This window comes from Schistocerca americana, chromosome 2 (assembly GCF_021461395.2).
Source record: "Schistocerca americana isolate TAMUIC-IGC-003095 chromosome 2, iqSchAmer2.1, whole genome shotgun sequence".
Classification (NCBI taxonomy): Eukaryota; Metazoa; Arthropoda; class Insecta; order Orthoptera; family Acrididae; genus Schistocerca; species Schistocerca americana.
This window is the reverse complement of record NC_060120.1, coordinates 572,134,949-572,157,160: the sequence shown is the minus strand read 5'-3', so window position 1 is coordinate 572,157,160 and position 22,212 is coordinate 572,134,949. Positions and strand designations below refer to the sequence as shown.

General features: G+C 42.7%; 1 protein-coding gene across 3 annotated transcripts in view; it reads left to right on the top strand.

Annotated features, from left to right (window-relative positions):
• The window catches only part of LOC124595801, a 285,104-nt gene that overhangs the window by 56,946 nt on the left and 205,946 nt on the right, over positions 1–22,212 (top strand). The window contains exon 1 of one of the 3 annotated variants that reach the window (XM_047134691.1): positions 11,239–11,302. The exons of 1 other annotated variant lie outside the window; for it this stretch is intronic. The gene's annotated coding sequence lies outside the window, so the exon portion shown is untranslated. Of the gene's footprint in view, positions 1–11,238; positions 11,303–13,724; positions 13,773–22,212 lie in introns of those variants that run through there. One more of the 3 variants, XM_047134692.1, reaches the window with a different exon arrangement.

Genomic DNA, 22,212 nt, shown 5'->3' with positions numbered 1-22,212 from the left:
CCATTCACAATACCTACATTTACACTACCATTCTGTACTCCAAGTGCTTGTAGATTAAACAGTTTAAGATTGTATTTAGTTAGACTGTTCGTAATGCAAAATACATAAAAAATAACATGCCTTTTTCAATACCAGAAAGTTAAAAAAAAATAACAAAAAAATCATCCCATAGTTCTTACTGTAGTACAAATATTTGCTTATGCCAATGTCTATTGACTCATCAATAAGCAAACTGAAGTGCCTATAACCTATATCTTTGTGAGATCCTGAGTGAAATGACTTCCAAATAATAGCACTACATTTAGTGTGGTGCATATGAATCTGTTTGGCTGTGTTACTGTTTGGGAATTTGGAACAGCAAATTTTATCACGATGATCAATTGCTGTTACAGGAGTATGTGTGCACATGAACGGTGCAAGAATACCCTCAGCATGGCTTGTTTTCTCATTATTAATAATGGGCTGGTATTCTTGTTTCCTTTGTGAGCTACTGAGAATGGTATCATAGCACCACAATGCTTTTTTGTTTTAGCATGGTTCTGAGGAGCACATCTTTTTGCTACAGGCTCACAGCAGTAACCATTTGTTGTGTCATTCATAACTTCATCAAGCTAATCTTTAACTTGTGCCTCTCTAAGCTATGACCTTTCATTTTATTGGTTTTAACAGCCAGAGAGAAAATATATAGATACTCAAAAAGCCAAACCTTCCAGGAAGTGCAAAAGCATAAAAATTTAGAAGTGAGCTTTATGCATCTCATTATGAAATAGTTTCTGAATGCACTTTTACACTGAATGCATATATAACAATTTGAGATTTTATTTCTACAATATGCATATAATAAATCATCCCATTTTTTAAACCTTGATATTTTGATGCAAGAATGTATTTAAGTAAAATACTTCATTTCACTTTCTTTGGCGCACAGCTTTCTTTTTCTCACAATAAAAATGTGAATAATGTTTTTGATAGGTACTTACAGGACAAGCTTCACAATAGTTGTTGTTGTGGTTGTGGTCTTCAGTCCAGAGACTGGTTTGATGCAGCTCTACATGCTACTCTATCCTGTGCAAGATTCTTCATCTCACAGTACCTACTGCAACCTACAACCTTCTGAATCTGTTTTGTGTATTCATCTCTTGGTCTCCCTCTGCGATTTTTACCCTCCACGCTGCCCTCCAATACTAAATTGGTGATCCCTTGATGCCTCAGAATATGCCCTATCAACCAATCCCTTCTTCTAGTCAAGTTGTGCCACAAATTTCTCTTCTCTCCAATTTTATTCTATACCTCCTCATTAGTTATGTGATCTACTCATCTAATCTTCAGCATTCTTCTGTAGCACCACATTTCAAAAGCTTCTATTCTCTCTTGTCCAAACTATTTATCATCCATGTTTCACTTCCACACATGGCTACACTCCATACAAATATTTTCAGAAATGTCTTCCTGACACTTAAATCTATACTCGATGTTAACAAATTTCTCTTCTTCAGAAACACTTTCCTTGCCATTTCCAGTCTACATCTTATATCCTCTCTACTTCGACCATCATCAGTTATTTTGCTCCCCAAATAGCAAAACTCCTTTACTACCTTAAGTGTCTCATTTCCTAATCTAATTCCCTCAGCATCACCCGACTTAATTAGACTACATTCCATTATCCTCGTTTTGCTTTTGTTGATGTTCATCTTATATCCTCCTTTCAAGACACTGTGAATTCCATTCAACTGCTCTTCCAAGTCCTTTGCTGTCTCTGACAGAATTACAATGTCATTGGCGAATCTCAACGTTTTTATTTCTTCTCCATGAATTTTAATACCTACTCCAAATTTTTCTTTTGTTTCCTTTACTGCTTGCTCAATATACAGATTGAACAACATCGGGGAGAGGCTACAACCCTGTCTTACTCCCTTCCCAACCACTGCTTCCCTTTCATGTCCCTCAACTCTTATAACTGCCATCTGGTTTCTGTACAAATCGTAAATGGCCTTTCGCTCCCTGTATTTTACCCCTGCCACCTTTAGAATTTGAAAGAGAGTATTCCAGTCAACATTGTCAAAAGCTTTCTCTAAGTCTACAAATGCTAGAAATGTAGGTTTGCCTTTCCTTAATCTTTCTTCTAAGATAAGTCGTAGGGTCAGTATTGCCTCACGTGTTCCAACATTTCTACGGAATCCAAACTGATCTTCCCCGAGGTCGGCTTCTACCAGTTTTTCCATTAATCTGTAAAGAATTCGTGTTAGTATTTCGGAGTAGTGGTTTATTAAACTAATAGTTCCGTAATTTTCACATTGGTCGACACCTGATTTCTTAGGGATTGGAATTATTATATTCTTCCTGAAGTCTGATGGTATTTCACCTGTCTCATACATCTTGCTCACCACTCGACTTAGGTCTTTCAGTGCTCTATCAAACTCTTCACACAGTATCGTATGTCCCATTTCAGCTTCATCTACATTCTCTTCCATTTCTATAATATTGTCCTCAAGAACATTGCCCTTGTATAGACCCTCTATATACTCCTTCCACCTTTATGCTTTCCCTTCCTTGCTTAGAACTGGGTTTCCATCTGAGCTCCTGATATTCATGCAAGTGGTTCTCTTTTCTCCAAAGGTCTCTTTAATTTTCCTGTAGGCACAATCTATCTTACCCCTAGTGAGATAAGCCTCTACATCCTTACATTTGTCCTCTAGCCATCCCTGCTTAGCCATTTTGCACTTCCTGTCGATCTCATTTTGGAGATGTTTGTATTCCTTTTTGCCTGCTTCATTTACTACATTTTTATATTTTCTCCTTTCATCAATTAAATTCAATATACCTTCTGTTATCCAAGGATTTCTATTAGCGCTCATCTTTTTACCTACTTGATCCTCTGCAGCCTTCACTACTTCATCCCTCAGAGCTACCCATTCTTCTTCTACTGTATCTCTTTCCTCCTTTCTGGTCAATCGTTCCCTTATGCTCTCCCTGAAACTCTGTACAACCTCTGGTTCTTTCAGTTTATCCAGGTCCCATCTCCTCAAATTCCCACCTTTTTGCAGTTTATTCAGTTTTAATCTACTGTTCATAACCAATAGATTGTGGTCAGAGTCCACATATGCCCCTGGAAATGTCTTACAATTTAAAACCTGGTTCCTAAATCTCTGTCTTACCATTATATAATCTATCTGAAACCTTTTAGTATCTCCAGGGTTCTTCCATGTATACAACCTTCTTTCATGATTCTTGAACCAAGTGTTAGATATGATAAAGTTATGCTCTGTGCAAAATTCTACCAGTTGGCTTCCTCTTTCCTTTCTTCCCCCCAATCCATATTCACCTACTACGTTTTCTTCTCTCTCTTTTCGTGCTATCGAATTCCAGCCACCCATGACTATTAAATTTTGTCTCCCTTCCCTATATGAATAATTTCTTTTATCTCATCATAAATTTCATCAATATCTTCATCATCTGCAGAGCTAGTTGGCATATAAACTTGTACTAGTGTGGTAGGTGTGGGCTTCGTATCTATCTTGGCCACAATAATGCATTCACTATGCTGTTTGTAGTAGCTTACCCGCAATCCTATTTTTTTATTCATTATTAAACCTACTCCTGCATTACCCCTATTTGATTTTGTATTTGTAACCCTGTATTCACCTGACCAAAAGTCTTGTTCCTCCTGCCACCGAACTTCACTAAGTCCCACTATAACTTTAACCTATCCATTTCCATTTTTAAATTTTATAACCTACCTGCCCGATTAAGGGATCTGACATTCCGATCCGTAGAATGCCAGTTTTCTTTCTCCTGATAACAATATCTGCACAGTAATATACTTACAAGCTATGGCACCGAATAGAAGTTTACTGTTGCTCTCCTCATTTAAGTCACTGGCACATTATTTATTGCAACTGTGAAGCATATGACTTCCGATTTATCCACCATAAATCAAAGTTGCTTTGCTTAGAACAGATTATGAAGTCTGAATACTTTTCTGGTATTCGCTGTGATAAAACAGCATTTCCAATAACGCTCTTAACTGTTTGTATTTTGTAGTCATATTTTTGGTTTTGTGATATGTGTAAGCTGATGAACCCAGAACATGCACCAGCACAGCTTTACTTTGCTTTGTTGTGCTACTTAATTCAGTCTAATAAAATATTTTCATGGGATATTAAAGCGTGTTTTCAACTCTAAAATCAAAGCAAATGATTTCCATGCATCAGTATAGATTTTAATACTTTGTTGTAGTAAAAAAAGCCATAAAATATGTCATATTTTACTGAGAAATGCCACGCCTCTTGATGCCAGCTAAATAACTCATTTGCCAGGCAAATGGTATTAAAAAGGAGTGAGTTCACTATAAAAAGCTGAAATGCCAATGCTGGAACTAACTTGGTAACATGATGAGATACAGTCATGTTCCAGTTCAAAGCAGTATGCTTTGTTACCTCTCAGTGTCAGCTCAGAAAGTGGTCAGTGGAAATATCTTCATGGAAAATTGCGACAACTTGTTGTTAATGTCATTAATTTTACTGGTGATGAGACGAAGAAAGGTGTGATGGTGCCAATAGAAGAGGTGATGAAAGATTCAAACAAATGTTAACAAGCAAAAGTACCATCAAGTCAATGGTGTGCAAATTACAGAAAGAGCAACATTATGCTGAGTGGAGCAGAATTCAGATATCTGATTCAAAGGAGAATAAGCAAAATACACACAATAAACATTTCATTGAAGTTATAGATAAATGTATTATTAGACAGCAATTTCTGTGATATTATGAACAATACAAAGACATACGATACTCACAGCTTTTATCACACAGAGCTGGACTTCTAGGCTAGTGAAGAAACTCGGAGGAAAAGTTTTCATTCTATGGGATTTGATTTTAAAGGTGCCAGAATGTAGGATAGGGGAACATACCAATAATACACCTGCCATGATATGCAGGTATAATGCTTTTATTAGAACATGACACAATACATTATGTACAACAAGTAACATGCTCTATGGCAAACTGCCTGTCTCAGTCACAGACATTCCACACTTCCATGTGGAACACTAGTCAGTGATCCTATTGTCATGGTGTCTACATCTACATACATACATACACACATACAACCTACTACCCCTCCCCCCCCCCCCCCCCTTTTCCCACACACAGGCACAGATTGTGGAACACGGGAAGGTGTGTTGTGAAGTCAACCATGTTGAATGGCGAGCACTGCTGGCACTTGTTGATTGCTATTGCCTGAATCCAGAAGATATGCTGTGAGATGTGGTGGGAGGCAATGGAGGTAGTGTGAGGTACTGAGAGCTGAAGGAGACGGCACCTGACATTGGTAGTGGTGAATCGTGTGGGCAGTGGTGGTAGCTTTGGTGAAGATGTGACAGTGAGAGATGTGGACAGTTAGCCAGCAGAGTGATGGTGAGAGTAAGCTTGCCTGCTGGAGATGGCTGGAAGGACACGGCACCAAAATCTAATTGGTGGCAGGCAGAAGGTATGGGTGTGTTGGGTAGTGATCAGTGTAGACGCAAAGTTCAGAACCACATGATTACCTACAAGCAAAAGCTCTGTGTCAGCCAGTTTTACCACAACTTTGTCTGGTCGAAAGTTGTGGATGTTGACTGTAACAGTTGCTGGCTCACCAGGTCGTGAGCCTGGTAGGGGAGATTCGTTGTCCTGAAGAGCACTTGTGTCATCCAAGGTAGAGAGGATCCACACAGGTGTCAGCCTTTTAATACTCGCAATGGCCCAATATATGGCAGCTGTGAGGCCAACTGTATGGCATCATTCCGAAGCATAACATATGCACGGTTTGCAAGCTTCTTGTGAATGGATGGCTTTGAGGCTGTGTGTGCAGATGGTGGAGACATTAGTGAATAGCAGTAGTTTTTGACATGTTGTACTAATGTGGGGAGATCTGTTGAGTCAGATGTAGAAGTCAGTTGAACAAATTCTGCTGGTAACATTCTCATTACAGAATATTTCTATGAGCAAGGAATGTAAGTCACCTTTAAACACAGTACAGACATCGAGGAGCACCCATAGAAGGGCCATGGCACATATCTGTCCCATGGTATGATGGCTGGAGATGCCACCAAAGTTACAGAGGGCACTGAAGAGCGAAGATTCAAAGTGATGAACCTGAGCAGTTCTGACAGTATCTGGTCAACTGTCATGGGATATCCATGCCACCATAAAACTCGAGCCATGTCATGATGTATGTGACCGGCACAGCTTCCAATTAGCATGAAACATAATCAGTCAAAGAGATTAGATACCTATGCCCCATTGACTCTGGCAGGGGTCCAATGAGATCCAAGTTTATGTGATGGAAGTCACTCCTAATGACAGGCCAAACGAAGCAGTCGGTGACAAGCGAGATCATCGGTCAAACTTCCAGATGAGTGAGGTTGTGGAGATGATGAAAGACTGGTCATCCTATGTGGGGAGAGGTGGTTGAAACCTGTGCTGCGATACAGTGCAGAGAATGGTGGCATCCGAACCAGTAATTGATTGACGTTTAATATTGAAACTGGAAGAATTCCTGAAGACACAGAAATTGTTGGGTCTCATTCTTGTTCCTCGGACAGTCATCTGTATTTGTGAATGAGAGAGATCATGTGTATGTGTTAGAGCTAATTGGTGACAATGTTGTCCACTCCATGAAGAAGACAAAAGTCAGTGGAATACTGGGCAACAAGATTGAGATCACAAAAATGTGGTGGATTGATGTACCGCAGCTCTCAGTGGTTTGTGGTCAGTGTAGATGATGACATGATGATACACAATGTGCTTTCAGAAGTAGCACACAACGCTGTATATAGCAAGTGACTCTTGGTCGAATGCAGACCATTTTGTTTGAGAGCCTATAAGTTTCTTGGAGAAGAAACGGAGGTTTGTGCATGTTGCATGCTACCTGTTGCTGGAGGACCACCCCATTGGCTGAATCACTCATGTCCATGGTGATGGTAAGCTAGAAGTAGGAACAGCCATTGTGAGACATTCCTTAAAGTGGTTGAACACTGTTTGCATCTCCACAGTCCAGACAAGTTTCCATTTCCCTTGTGTGTATGGCCCTGCAAGGTCATTGGTCAGGGGTGCTCAAACCTGACAGTTTGTGTTAAGTGTTGATTATAGAAAGTGAGGATTCTGAGGAACCTGCAGTTGCAGCTGTTGAAAGAGTTCAGTGTGGTCTGGTGTTGATTTGATCTCAGTAGCATTGAGGGTGTGTCCAAGAAATGTTGCTTGTCGCTTCTGCAATTCCGTTTTTCCTCACTGATCATCACCCCTGCATCACAGAAGGCTGTGAGAATGAGTTCAAGGTGTTGTTCATGGCTTTGAGAGTCGGCAGAGAAAATTAAGATATGGTAGAGGTACATGTAACAATAATTGCGCTTGAAAAGCATTATGTCAATAAACTGTTGCTGCTTTTGAGCTGTGGTCTTTGGTCCATAGGACATGATAAGGATCTCAAACAGGCCAACGGATGTGATGATAGCAGTCTTGGTGACATTGTCTGTGTGCATGGGGATTTGATAATAGGCCTTATGTCAATCTATCAAACTAAACATGTTATCCCCCAAAGGCGAGAATGTGTGTGTCTTGGATGTTCAGCACGGTGAAACTATCTTGGTGAAGCCATCTTGAGTAGTGTGAGTCCTGTAAGCACCACAACTGTTTTTTGTAGGGGCCAGCTTCATAGGAGAGGCCCAAGCACTGTCTGAAGGACAAATGATACTCGAGTGCAATAGTTTGTCTACCGCTACCTTAGCTGCATGGAAGAGAGCAGATACAAGATACCATACCTTGTGACAAATAGTGGACCTCAGGTCATATTGATGCAATGTGTCATACTGTTCCTGATAGCACACTGACAGAGCCTAACCTGGAACGTTTCATGCGGGAGATTGGAATGCATTTTCTGAACTGGGCGGGATGACGAGCAAAGCATTGTACTAATCTGTGGTGTGTGTCATCACAGCAGGTCATGTGGTATGGTTTCATCTGGCCAGGACAAAGGGGTGTGGGCAAATATTGCGGCCATGGTCACATTGTCCAAGGTAGCATGTGAAAGGCATCAGAGCTGCTCACAGACATACAGCAAAAAGCCCTGGGATGGACTGGTGTGTTGCATTGTGGAATAAGGCAGCCTGGTTGGGATTGGTACAGAGATGAAATCTGTGGAAAGCATCAACGATGAAGTAAGTCCAATGGCAGTGTAATTTGCCTGTGAGTGCTATGATGTGTACTAGTGTAGTTAGCTGCATGGAGCTGCAAACCAAGGGCTTCAGAGTGTGGTTTGAACATCTGTGAGGGCTCTGTGCACACATCTGGACCTGTGTCAGTAAGGAAATACATGTTTGTAAATTGATCATGAATATATAGACATTCTTCAGCGGATGTCAACATTATGGAGGAGAGGAAGGAAACCTGATGTTGCGCCATAAGCCATCACGCCTACTGTGACCCACATTTGTTGTTTGGGAGTGAGTAGGGCTGGCGGAAGTGTGAGCAGTGGTGCTAAACTGCAGGTGATATCAACAGTGGTGTGGCCACAAGGTGGTGGAACCAGCTGACATGGTATTGTCTGCTAACAGTGGGGTGCTGTGTGCATTCTGTGGTACAGCACTTGGTATGGGATCTGTGAGTCTGCTTTGTGTGGAATTGGGTGGTGCCAGGTTTGTTCAGCGTGTGTGCCAGCCAGTAGGGTGGCGGGAGCAGGACTACTCACACTGATATGCTGCCTGTGCTACGTAACCATAAACAATCTGTCTGCTAAGGTGAGTTTCTTGTCCAACAATTTTCACCCCTCATGCGTGCTCACTGCTAGCTGTTGGTGAGTTGGGAATTTGATGGTCTACAGCATCCAGAATGTTAAGTCTGGTGTCAAAGCAGGCTTCACCAGGGAATGTAGTCGGTGACACCAGTGAGAAGGAGACTCCCCCTGGAAAACTGTTCATAGATCACTTGGCACATATGTTGCTCTGGGGTGCGAGCAACCTGTTGTAGCAAGGCTGCCTCACAGCATCGTACTTGTTACTACTGCAAGGGATGAGTATGGTGTCACTAATTAGTTCAGAATATTTGGCAGTACGGCAGATCAGCACAACAAACTTCGAATTGTCCTCCATTATGCCCAAAAAAGAAAAGACACACTCTACTGTTGCAAACTATAATGTCACTTGATTGAGACGGAAAAGCAGATGTTTGGGTTGAGGTGTAGATTGGCACTGTGCTGTAGTCTGATGATGTATGCCAAATAGTAGGGTGTGACCGGTGCCACCAACTGCTATGTGGTTGTAGCACCAAACATGGTGTCGACATTGCACAACTGTTGTGCTTGTGAAGAGATTGCATCAGATGACAACAATCGTGAAGCGGTAAGTGCAGAAGATGTGGTTGTGCAATATCTGTCTAAACGAATACTGAATGCAGAGCACCACTGAATCTTGCCAGAGTAGATTCGAAGCATAAGTTCATTAATAATGGCTTCGTTGGTGCCCACTGATGTATTATGCTCACCATGTCTTGCGAATCACATATGCACTAGCATCCTAGTCAGTTCTTCACACTGTCTGCTGTTGAAGATAATGAGAACACTGAACGATGATTATGAAAAAGGATCAGTAAGGCCGAGTGCGCCAGATAACGAAACAGGTTTCATGTCCAATGGCTGCCTTTTTAATATACAATATGGCATCTGTGGACAAAATTTCGCTATGTTCACAGTAGTCAGAGTCACCAATGTATAAAGTTTCCCTCGTATAGGACAAGGGAACGCACCAATACCAGTAATACACTGTATGCGGTACTAGAATATTAAACAACACACTGTGTACACCTTGTAACATGTCCTAAAGTGAGCTACCTGTCCCAGTCACAGATAATTCCACGCTTAGCTAGTGACCATTTTTGTCACAGTGACCCCACAGATTTCTTTACGAAAAACGTAGCATAGCAATTAAAGCATCCAGTAGTTTATTTAGGTGAACCATGGATTCTTACACGCTACACTGGGAATAAACATTGCGAAGTGACCATGTAGGAAGACTATTGACAAACAGGAGTGGCGGGTCAGCATTTCATTGTTGTAAATGCAGAATTTAATTTCGTGTTCTCTTCCTTACTATGCCTGCAACAGGAAAACAACCTGCTACGTACATGGAGATGTGGAGAGAAAAATAAAAACAATACGGAGCGACAAAGAAATTCCAACTCCAGCTTATTCTATAGTCAGATCTATGAATGATGGCTGTTCGCGCAGCTCGAGATATGGACGGGGACTGCACTGTTTGCCGGTTTCAAGCGACGACTGCCGTACGCGCATACACGTGCTCTGACTAGAAAAAAGCGTGTTTACTGCAAATTATGATTCTCACTTGCCTGTGTGGAATTTGTTACTTATCTCTACCATCGACCATGACAACTCGCAAGAAATGGAATAAAAATTCACTAAATAACTCGCTACGGTGCGTTTAATGCTCACGTTGGCACCCACTTTCTCAGCAGAGATCCGAGAACAGTACTGAGCGCATATTGGCCACCTAGAAGGTGGCGTTGATATTGGTTGTCGGAGAATGCGTGACGTAGATGCGAGAACAGGCTTGACCCCAACTATAGTGAAAAAATCTTGCAAGGAAAGGTTCCCTTCCTAGTTCCGCCACACATTTTCGACTAAATTCTATAGAACTGGTCCGGAATCTTGGAAAGAATAAGATCTGTAATTGTAATGGATAGAACATCTCGCTCACTAACCCGAAAAAAATAAAGGCTGGTGCTTCTGCTGTTAACAAATGTGTCACCTATCCTGAAGCAAGCCTTTCGACGTAAACCGTTACGTCAGCGATTCGCGCGTCAGTTTTGCTCCTTTTATATTCAAGTAGCTTTTCTGTTGGTTTCCCAAGGCAGAAGGAACCCACTTCCAGATCTTTCCATCAGATAAAAAACTTAAGTGAGTACTGGGAATTGAACCCAGGACCTTGACATTACTAGCCAAAAACTACAGTCGTTACACCACGGCGTTGTCAAGAATTTAGGCGTTGTGATTATACATACAAACCACAATATGGATCAAGACCGTCACATACATAAAAATGATGTGTGATAAGTATTGGAGAAGAAATACTTTGACGAGCAAGGGAACTAAAAATATAACAAAATCACTCGGAATAGATTCAAGCAAAGCATCGGCAATATCATTCGCGACGAATCAATATTCACAGCTATGAAAACTACATAACCAGAGAAGATAGGTTAGCTGTGGTTTTGACGGATACTGCCAGTGAAGACTCGTTAGCAGCTAAATTAAGGTCTACTGTTACGTACTGTTTCTGTTGTCTTAAATGGGCACCTCTTTCTGTGGCGCATACAGACATGTAGCGTGTGGCAATACTTCAACTTCTTAGATCACTGAAGTGTAGGCTGTAATTATTAGAGATCTGAAATGCAGCGAATACCAGTCCGATCTCAGGGGTAGCATACGTTAGAAATCAAGTCGGCGCTTTTACATTAAGTGCTGTACTGGCCGTACAAATCTATATTCAATTTAGTATGACGAGTAATGGTAACACAGTAGTTGCTTCCTACTCGTCGACAGTGTTAAGGCCCCAGTAAACGATCAAACAATTTGTCAAATTTGGTCATGCTTGCCAAATATTTGACCGAATATGGTGGTGTTTGACTTGTGTGTCAATCATAGATCTTATGACGCGGTTGATAGGAACTCCGATTGACGAAAAGTTTGACTAGATAGCGGGCGTTGTCTGTGTCTTTGTTTCACCGCATATGTTTAGCGGAAATTTGATTTATTAGAATTTATGTCGTATCGTGAGTTTCCGCAACCGTGGAAACTACGAACAAGTATAAGTACAAAATGGCACTGACAGTGACCAAAATTTGTAGAGGTATCGCAGCTTTTCCAGCCATGTATCACGCAAGAAGAGGTTATAGAATAAAATCAGTATTTTACGCAAACAGTAACATACAAGCGGGAGTGGATTGGATAATGTGGGGAGGGGACCAAACAGTAAGGTAATCGGTCATGGGAGTGGAATGAAAATAAATCGAAATTTTGCGGTTCTTCCACGGACGATGTGGGCTATATGTTCCCAAGTTGTATTTTAATGAACTCTCAATAGCGACCGAGTTGAAGAGAATAGATTTTCGTATGGTTGTGTCTTCTTTTTTCAATGTGAATGCTCAGTAACGCTAAACAAGTTAATAAGCGTTTCACTGTCCGTCTGCAGAAAGTTGATGTAATCATCAGGTTCTGAGTGTAACATTTCCATTAATAGGTTTTCAGTTGTATATTTCTCTCTTATTTTAAACCATTCGCTGGACCAACGTCGTATTTGCTTCTTTTGAACACTATACCTGAGTCACTGTTGTTGTTGCGATCTTCAGTCCGAGGGCTGGATTGATACAGCTCTCCGTGCTACGACTGTGGTGCTACTAGAAGTGCTTTATCTGCATTTGTAGCCATTCCCCACTAGTGCCCAAACATAGCATACACGAAAATCGTCTGCTTCCAAAGCAAGGTTAAATTGATAAGCATTCTTGCTATATGTACAGGCTTGTTTTGACACATCCGCAGCTAGGTAAGAGCGAACTTGAGAGACAAGTTTGCCCTTCCAGGACGGCCTTAACAAGTTTTAAATGTTACTTTGTCCATTCAAAGAAAGTTGATGTAATCATTGGGTTCTGAGAGTAATATTTCCTTTGGCAGATTTCCGTGGGCAAATCTCTCATTTTAATCATTCCCTGGACAAGGGTCATGTTTTCTTCTTCAAACACAGTGCCAAAATCAATGCCAGGACTACTTTGTCCGTATTTGTGACCGTTCTCACTACTGTCAAAATACTCATGAACACTAACAGCGTCTGTTTGAGAAGCTAAACTGACAAACATTGACAGAACGTGGCTAGATAAGAGCGATTTTGTCAAACACGTTGGATCATTTACGGGGCCTTTAGGCTAATCGTGACGTAGAACGGAAGTTGTGTGCACGACCTTACCGTTTTAAAGTAGCACTGGCGGGACGAAAATGACCTATTGTAGGAATCAGATGGTCTCCAACGAAGCTGCGTTTTGTAAGACTGTGGAAGATGCGAGACGAAAAGTAAGGATGCAGAGTATAGGCCTACAGCTGCAAATGTTATCCAGAGGAGGAAGAGTGGTCTGAAAAGAGAACCATGTTTTACTTCTCACTTCAGATGAAAAACATACATGGACCGTCCAATGCAAACAAAATGGGTGTATTGTTTATTCCACTTCCACCACGAGAAAATGTATGTGGTCTGTTAAATGAGAAAAGGGCATTAGAGAAACGTCACTGTGAAATCCTTGTGAGCAGAAAGCGAACTTTAATGTGTATTGGTTATATGTATAGGTGGCCTATAAATAATGTCGCCCAGTCACGAGATTATCAATCAAAACTTGTTTCTGTCCATTAGTCAGTTTCACACATTTAATCGTGGACTGCTGAAGGTCTAGTTCCTATTGTTATTTCGATCTAAATATGACTCAAGCTCTGAAAATTACTACAAATTTAAATAAATACCGCTTGTATCTGTTCATAGCTGTGCTGGAGCTACAGTCCCGAGTCACAGCAAAATAAGGTCGGGAAACAAGCAGCTAAATCACAATTTGAAGTGAGACGTCTTGCCTCTTCAAACATGCCCAGGAGACTGACTCCAGTTAGCAGGAGAAGATGGCAGTCCTCTGTTATTGACAGTACCGGCAAGGGCTCCTATAGGATAGTTTGTAGGGGGGCCTAGACCTGTGAGTATGCAGTATTTTTAATATTTTGGAAGATGAATGACAACTTGTAAGTATCCATATAAAAAAAGTTTCAGTTCTGACTCTTAAAAACCTGCACAATAACGAATTATAAATCATTTCTTGAAAGAAAAACACCCGATTACACTATATGTTTTCCTTTCACTGGGATCTAGCCGTTTGGAGGGGGTGGGTTGCGGGAGGGGCACGGCTTCCCCATGCCCACAGGTATGGCCACCCTTGAATACTGGGGTTTTCCCTTAATTGCGATGAGCAACTGGTAAGATCATTCACCTGTCTTATGAACAGCTTTCTGTTTTTACGTGCTACTGGTATCATAAAACTTAAGAGATACCACAAGATGTTCGCTGTTGTGTTGATTAAAATGATATTTTATAATAAATTTTTGGGTGGATAGTTCATCCGCAGTTGTAATTAAAGTCAAAGCAATTTTCACACAGTGAGAGCCTTCGTTAATTGCGCCTTGAAAATGTACAGCATACATATGAGAGCATGCCGATAAGTAATGCCTCCAGAGTTTTTATGTGAAAACTCTTAAAGCTTTTAAAATAACACAAATGTTTTTAACAGTCTACATCTTTATTCTTCATGTCTACATATCTATTTCAATACATAGTCACCCTGATGATGAACATATTTCTCCCAATGAGAGATCAATTTGTTGGTACCGTCACTGGAGAATGTTTGACTTTGTTGGTGGAGCCCGACCTGCCCTCTGCTTGCAGTGCTTCATCATTGTCAAAATGAAGTCCTTGTAAGTGTTCTTTAAGTTTTGGAAACAGTTTAAAGTCGGATGAGGCCAAGCGTTGAAGGTATGGAGGATGATCGATGACAGTGAAACGAAGGCATTAGATCGTTAAAGATGTCTCATCACACATGTGTGGTCTGGGATTGCCTTGCAGAAGGAGAGGGTGCTCAAGATGTGCATGAACTCTTCAAATTCGATACTTGATTACAGAGTGCTGTCTGTGGCACACTGACGGTTATGTTGCACATTCCATGTTACATGCTGCAGTTTGGAGCCCTTTGGTGGCAGATAGCTGGAGCAATGTGGTTGTGGCAGACACACGTCTATCTGATAGGCTACTCAGCATCTGGACATGACACCATGAGTGGCATTAGCAGTTGGCACAAAGGCTATCATTGTGGTACACATTTTTTCAAATGGAGCACAAATTACTAAACATACAAAAGAGCATGGCACACAAATTAGAGAGTTCAGTGAGACAATTATTTTGATATAAATGGACTATGAAAGTGAAGTGGCAGTTTTTAATTAGTTAATGAGTGGAAAAGAACCTGTAACAACTTTTTATTGTAACTGTAACAAGATTTATACTATACTAATACCATTACAGGTTTCTTTTATACTCATTAACTAACTAAATACTTCACTTCTTGAGTGACCTATATATCAAAGTAATCATATCATTGAACTCTTTAATTTGGTGTGTCATGCCTTCTGCTGTATACATGAAGAAAAAAGTTATAGAACATTAACAACTTCTGTTTTATTTGAAAACCTTTCAGAGTTTTCACATATAAAGTTCAGAGACATTATTGTTCAGCATTCCCTCATACAAGTGGTACATCATCCTTATAGAAAATGAGCTGATCTTTCTGCTGTTGTCATCGAAATTTGTGTAGCTGTGATGGAAATTAAATTACAGGCAAAACTATGGAAAAAACCTAATTAGTTAATCAATAAATGTGTTCATATGTATGATGAAACAGAAACAAAATGTGTGTAGGTACACCATATGGTAGATATAAACTGTGTAAAGATGTATGATGTTATTGCATTTAAAAATGATAGACCTTGCTAATTAAGCAGTGTATATGAAGATTAACATTATGAAAAGAATAAGTTGTTACTCACTGTATACTGGAGATATTGAGTTGCAGATAGGCACAACAAATATACTGTCAGACAAGTAAGCTTTCAGCCAAAAAGGCCTTCATATGAATGAGACAACATACACATGCAAACCCTTGCAAACACAACTCAGATACCCAAGACCACAGTCTCCGGCTGCTGAGGCCAAACTGCCAGCAGCAGCGCATAATGGGAGAAGCAATTTGGGTGGTGGGGCTAAGGAGTATGGGGTGAGGAGGCGGAGGGATAGCAGAGTAGGGGTGGGGGACGATAAAGTGCTGCTTGAGGGAGCATGCAGTAATGAGGTGGAGAGAGGGTAGGGCAGCTTGGCGCAGTTGGGAGGTTACAAGGATGGCGGCGGATAGGGAGAAGGGCAGCAGAGAAGGAAAGAAGTAAAAAGACTGACTGTGTTGGTGGAATAGAGGGCTGTGCAGTGATGGAGTGAGAACAGGGAAAGCAATAGGTGAGTGTACAACAATGACTAATGAAGGTTGAGGCCAGGAAGGTTGCTGGAACAAATGATGTATTACAGGGATAGTACCCACCTGCACAATTCAGAAAAGCCGGTGTTGGTAGTGAAGGTCCAGATGGCAAAGGCCGTGGAGCAGTGATTAAAATAATGATTGTTGTGTTGGGCAATGTGCTCAGCAATTGGGAGGTCCAACTGTTTCTTGGCCACAGTTTGTCAATGGCCATTCATGTGGGCAGACAGCCTGTTGGTTGTAATGCCAATATAAATCACAGCACAATGGTTGCTGGTTAGCTTGTAAGTCACATGACTGGATTCAAGGTAGCCCTGTTCTTGATGTGATAGGTGATGCTAGTGACCGTACCAGAGTAGTGGTGGTGGGAGGATGTATGGGACAGGTCTTGCATCTAGGTGTGTTACAGGAACATGAGACATGAGGCATGGGATTGGGAGCAGGGAGTGTGTAAGGATGGATGATGATATTGTGTAGGTTTGGTTGGCAGTGGAAAACCACTGTGGGAAGGGTGGGAAGGTTAAGGAGTGGGACATTCCTCATTACAGAGCATGATGAGAGGTAATCAAACACATGGCAGAAAATGTGACTGAGTTGCTCCAGTCCTGGGTTGTACTGAGTCACAAGAGGAAAGTTCGGGAGGGTAATAATGATCTGTGAAGGCCTCAAAGAGACTCTTGGCATATTTGGAGAGGGGTCACTTGTCACTGCAGACATGGTGGCCATGGGTTGCTAATCTGTGTAGGAGGGGTTTCTTGATATGGAATGCATAGCAGCTGTCAAAGTGGAGGTGTTGCTGATGGTTGGTAGCTTTGATATGGATGGAGGTACCTTTGAGGTGAATCTCCACATCAAGAAAGCTGACTCATTGGGTTGAGGAGGAACAGGTGAAATGAATGGGGGAGAAGGTGTTGAGGCTCTGGAGGAATGTGGATAGGGTTTTCTCTCACTCAATCTAGATCATGAACATGTCATCAATGAATCTGACCAGGCGAGGGGTTTGGGATTCTATGTGGTTAGAAAGGATTCTTCTTTATGGCCCATAACTAGTTTGGCAGAGTATGGTGCCATGTGGGTGCCCATTGCCATACCCCAGATTTGTTTGTAGGTGATGCCTTCAAAGGAGAAGTAAGTGTGGGTGAGGATACAGTTGGGAATGGTGACCAGGAAGGAGGCTGTAGGTTTGAAATTCATCAGGTGTTGGAGAAAGTTGTGTTCAATAGTGGCAAGGCCATAGGCATTAGGAAAGTTAGTGTAAAGGGAGGTGGCATCAGTAGTGATGAGCAGGGCACTGGGTGGTAAAGGAAAGGGACCCTGCAGAGTCAGTGGAGGAAATGGTTGCTATCATCTGTGTAAGAGGGTAAGTTACAGAAAGCAGAGGTTCTCTCAGTGAGGACACAGTAACTGGCCAACACCTTCTGCCCCATTCACTTCATCTGGTCCACCCCTACCCAACAAGTCATGTTCCTTGATATTGATCTCCACCTCAAAGATGGCTGCATCAGTTTCATCGTCCATGTCAAATCTACCAACCACCAGGAATACATTTACTTTGACAGCTGCCACCCATACCATCCCAAGAAGTCCCTTGCTTACAGCCTAGCCACCTGTAGCTGTTGTATCTGTAGTGACGAGCAGTCCCTCTTGAAACATACCAAGAGTCTCTCTGAGGCCTTCACAAATTGTAATTGCCCTCCCAACCTCGTAGAGAAACCGGTCTTCCATGCCTTATCTCTCCAGTCATCCTCCACCCCTCAAATTCACATTGTCCAGCCACAGAGGAACATTCCCCTTGTGACTCAGTACCACCCAGGACTGGTGCAACTGAATCTCATTCTCCCCCAAGGTTTTGATACCTCTTGTCATGCCCTGAAATGAGAAATGTCCCATCCACTATCTTTCCCACCCCTCCCACAGTGGTTTTCTGCTGCCCACAGAACCTACACAATATCTTTGCACATCCCTACACAATCCCTTTTCCCGACCTCTTGTCTCATGGCTTATGTCTTTGTAACAGACGCAGATGAAAGACCAGTCCCATACATCCTCCCACCACCACCTACTCCATTCCGGTCACAACCATCACCTATCCCATCAAAGGCAGGGCTACCATGTGAAATCAGTCACATGATCTACAAGCTAAGGTGCAACCACTGTGCTGCATTCTATGTGGGCTTAACAGCCAACAAGCTGTCTGTCTTCACGAACACACCCACAGTCTTCTTACTTCTCTCCTTTTCTGCTGTGCTTTCTTCCCTCCACCCCCCTCTCCCTCCATCCGCCCTCAGTTTAACCTCCCTAGCTGCTGTACCTTCTTTCCACCTCATCCCTGCATGCTCCCACAAGCAGCACTTTACTGTCCTTCACCCCACCCTGCCCTCCTCACCCCAGCCTCCTCTTTACCCCCACCACCCAAATTGCTTCTCCTGTCATGTTCTGCCGCTAGCAGTCTGGCCCTGGCAGCTAGAGACCCTGGTCATGTGTATATAAGTTGCATTTGCAAGTGTGTGCATATGTATGTTGTCTAATTTGGATGAAGTCCCTTTTGGCCGAAAGCCTATTGTTTGACGGAATTTTTGTCTTCCCTATCTGTGACTCAGCATTTCTGCTATATGATGAGTAGTAATCCATCCTTTTCATAATACTGTCATCATTCCTTGTTGTATTTTCCAGTGTTTGATTTTGCCTAATGGATTTTATTCCATCCTGTATACCACTACTGTTTTCAGTTTTCTTTTTTTTTCTTTTTTTTTTTCCATCGGCCCATCCCTCAGGTTCATCTTATTTCCCTATACTTCATCCATTCTGTTCTGCTCCTGATTTTACCTACGTATTTTGGTGTATTTTCTCGAATTTTTTCGCATGTATTTCTATGTTATATACGTATTTTTTGCATTTTTATCCTCCACCGTGGATCCTTGCTCCTTCCATCTGCACCAGTACAGAGATGTTTCCTTATCCCCAGCCAAAACCCAGTCCATGTACTGTTCCTGCATTGTTGCTTGGCTCTTGAAATCCCCCAAAATGGCCTTATCACTAAATTACCCCTTTCCAGCTGTAACTCCTCGTTTCACAATGACCTCCATCTGTTAAGATTCTGCCAGTCCTTAACCCTCAGCAACATAGTCCTGCAAAAGCATGTCAATCAGGCCCAAACCTCATTACAATACCTCCTCTCCATCCATAAAATTCTGCTGCTATGTAATCCCTAATTCCTGGATCCTCTATCACACATGGAAACTCTTGCTCTCCAGAAACTAGAGCACCATGCACAACACCATGTCAAAAAACTCTCTAACCTGTTCACCTTCTACTCCCACATTGGACTATCACTATCCACCATCTCTACAACAACCTCTAAACCTGCCCACATCCCGCCAAAACTGACAAATCCTGCCTTGCAAACCTACTATAGTTATCCCACCCTCAAAAACTGCCTACATACAGAATCCAGAGTCTAAGCAGACCAAGAACACAGTCATGAACCTTTCCTTCAAAGCCTTAGCCCACAGAAGTATCAGTCCATTCCAAAGGCCTCACATTTTGTCCCACTCCCAAATTCAATCAAGCTGAACTTGTTGAAGACCTTCTCTCTTTCTCCTGATCAGTGCAATGGAAACACCAATGCTACCAAACAGACTCAACCACAGTCCAATGTTGAACCCTGCGCAACTCAGCTCACCCCTCTATCCATACAAGATCCACTCCCGCTGCCCCCAAATTACTCCTGTTGACTTTCCAGAGTTTCTTAACCTCGAACCTGGTCTCACCATCATTCCTCAAATCTCTCAACATGCAGGCTAACCTTACATTCACAGAAAGAACCACAATCCACCACCTAAAAAGGCTTATAAATGTACCTGCTGACAGAGGCTCCAAAACTGTTGTTTTGAACCACAAGGATTACCTCGCAGAAGGACTCTACCAGCTCTCAGATTCATCCACCTACAAATCCTGTCACAGTAATCCCACTTCAGAAATCCAGCAGGAACTCCAGTCTCTTCTCAAATCCTTAGGCCCATCCTAGAACCTCTCCCTAGAGTCCATCTCTCCCCTCACCCCTATCACTCCCTCCACTCCTACTATCTATATGCTTCCTAAGTCCACAAACGCAATCACCCACGATGCCCCATTCACCGAGAAAATTTCTGCTTTCATAGAGCAACAGCTTCGGCCTTTCATCTGCAAAAGATACCAACCATTTCCTCCACTGACTCTGCACAGTTCCTGTTCCTTTATGACTTGGTGCTCTGCTTGTCACTGTTGATGCCACCTTCCTTTGGACTAACATTCCTAAAGACCATGGCTTTGGCACTATCGAACACTACCTTTCCCAATACCTGATAAATTCCAAACCTACCACCTCTTTCCTGGTTACTATGACCAACTGTATCCTCACCCACAAGTACTTCTCCTTTGAAGGCATCACCTACAAACAAATCCAGGTTACGGCAATGCGCACCCATATGGCATCATCCTGTGGCAGCCTGTTCATGGGCCGTCTAGAGGGATCGTTCCCAACTGCCCAGAATCCGTAACCCCTCACCTGGTTCAGATTCATTGATGACATCTTTGCAATCTGGATCGAGGATGAGGACACTCTATCTGCATTCCTCCACAATCTCAACAACCTTCATAAAGATATATATATATATATATATATATATATATATATATATATATATATATATATATATATATATATATATATATATATATATATATATCAAAAAACAAAGATGATGTGACTTACCAAACGAAAGCACTGGCAGGTCGAAAGACACACAAACAAACACAAACATACACACAAAATTCAAGCTTTCACAACAAACTGTTGCCTCATCAGGAAAGAGGGAAAGAGAGGGAAAGACGAAAGGATGTGGGTTTTAAGGGAGAGGGTAAGGAGTCATTCCAATCCCGGGAGCGGAAAGACTTACCTTAGGGGGAAAAAAGGACGGGTATACACTCGCACACACACACATATCCATCCACACATATACAGACACAAGCAGACATCATGTCTTTCCCTCTCCTTCCCTCTTTCCTGATGAGGCAACAGTTTGTTGCGAAAGCTTGAATTTTGTGTGTATGTTTGTGTTTGTTTGTGTGTCTTTCGACCTGCCAGCACTTTCATTTGGTAAGTCACATCATCTTTGTTTTTTGATAAATTTTTCCCACGTGGAATGTTTCCCTCTGTTATATATACACTCCTGGAAATGGAAAAAAGAACACATTGACACCGGGGTGTCAGACCGACCCACCATACTTGCTCCGGACACTGCGAGAGGGCTGTACAAGCAATGATCACACGCACGGCACAGCGGACACACCAGGAACCGCGGTGTTGGCTGTCGAATGGCGCTAGCTGCGCAGCATTTGTGCACCGCCGCCGTCAGTGTCAGCCAGTTTGCCGTGGCATACGGAGCTCCATCGCAGTCTTTAACACTGGTAGCATGCCGCGACAGCGTGGACGTGAACCGTATGTGCAGTTGACGGACTTTGAGCGAGGGCGTATAGTGGGCATGCGGGAGGCTGGGTGGATGTACTGCCGAATTGCTCAACACGTGGGGCGTGAGGTCTCCACAGTACATCGATGTTGTCGCCAGTGGTCGGCGGAAGGTGCACGTGCCCGTCGACCTGGGACCGGACCACAGCGACGCACGGATGCACGCCAAGACCGTAGGATCCTACGCAGTACCGTAGGGGACCGCACCGCCACTTCCCAGCAAATTAGGGACACTGTTGCTCCTGGGGTATCGGCGAGGACCATTCGCAACCGTCTCCATGAAGCTGGGCTACGGTCCCGCACACCGTTAGGCCGTCTTCCGCTCACGCCCCAACATCGTGCAGCCCGCCTCCAGTGGTGTCGCGACAGGCATGAATGGAGGGACGAATGGAGACGTGTCGTCTTCAGCGATGAGAGTCGCTTCTGCCTTGGTGCCAATGATGGTCGTATGCGTGTTTGTCGCCGTGCAGGTGAGCGCCACAATCAGGACTGCATACGACCGAGGCACACAGGGCCAACACCCGGCATCATGGTGTGGGGAGCGATCTCCTACACTGG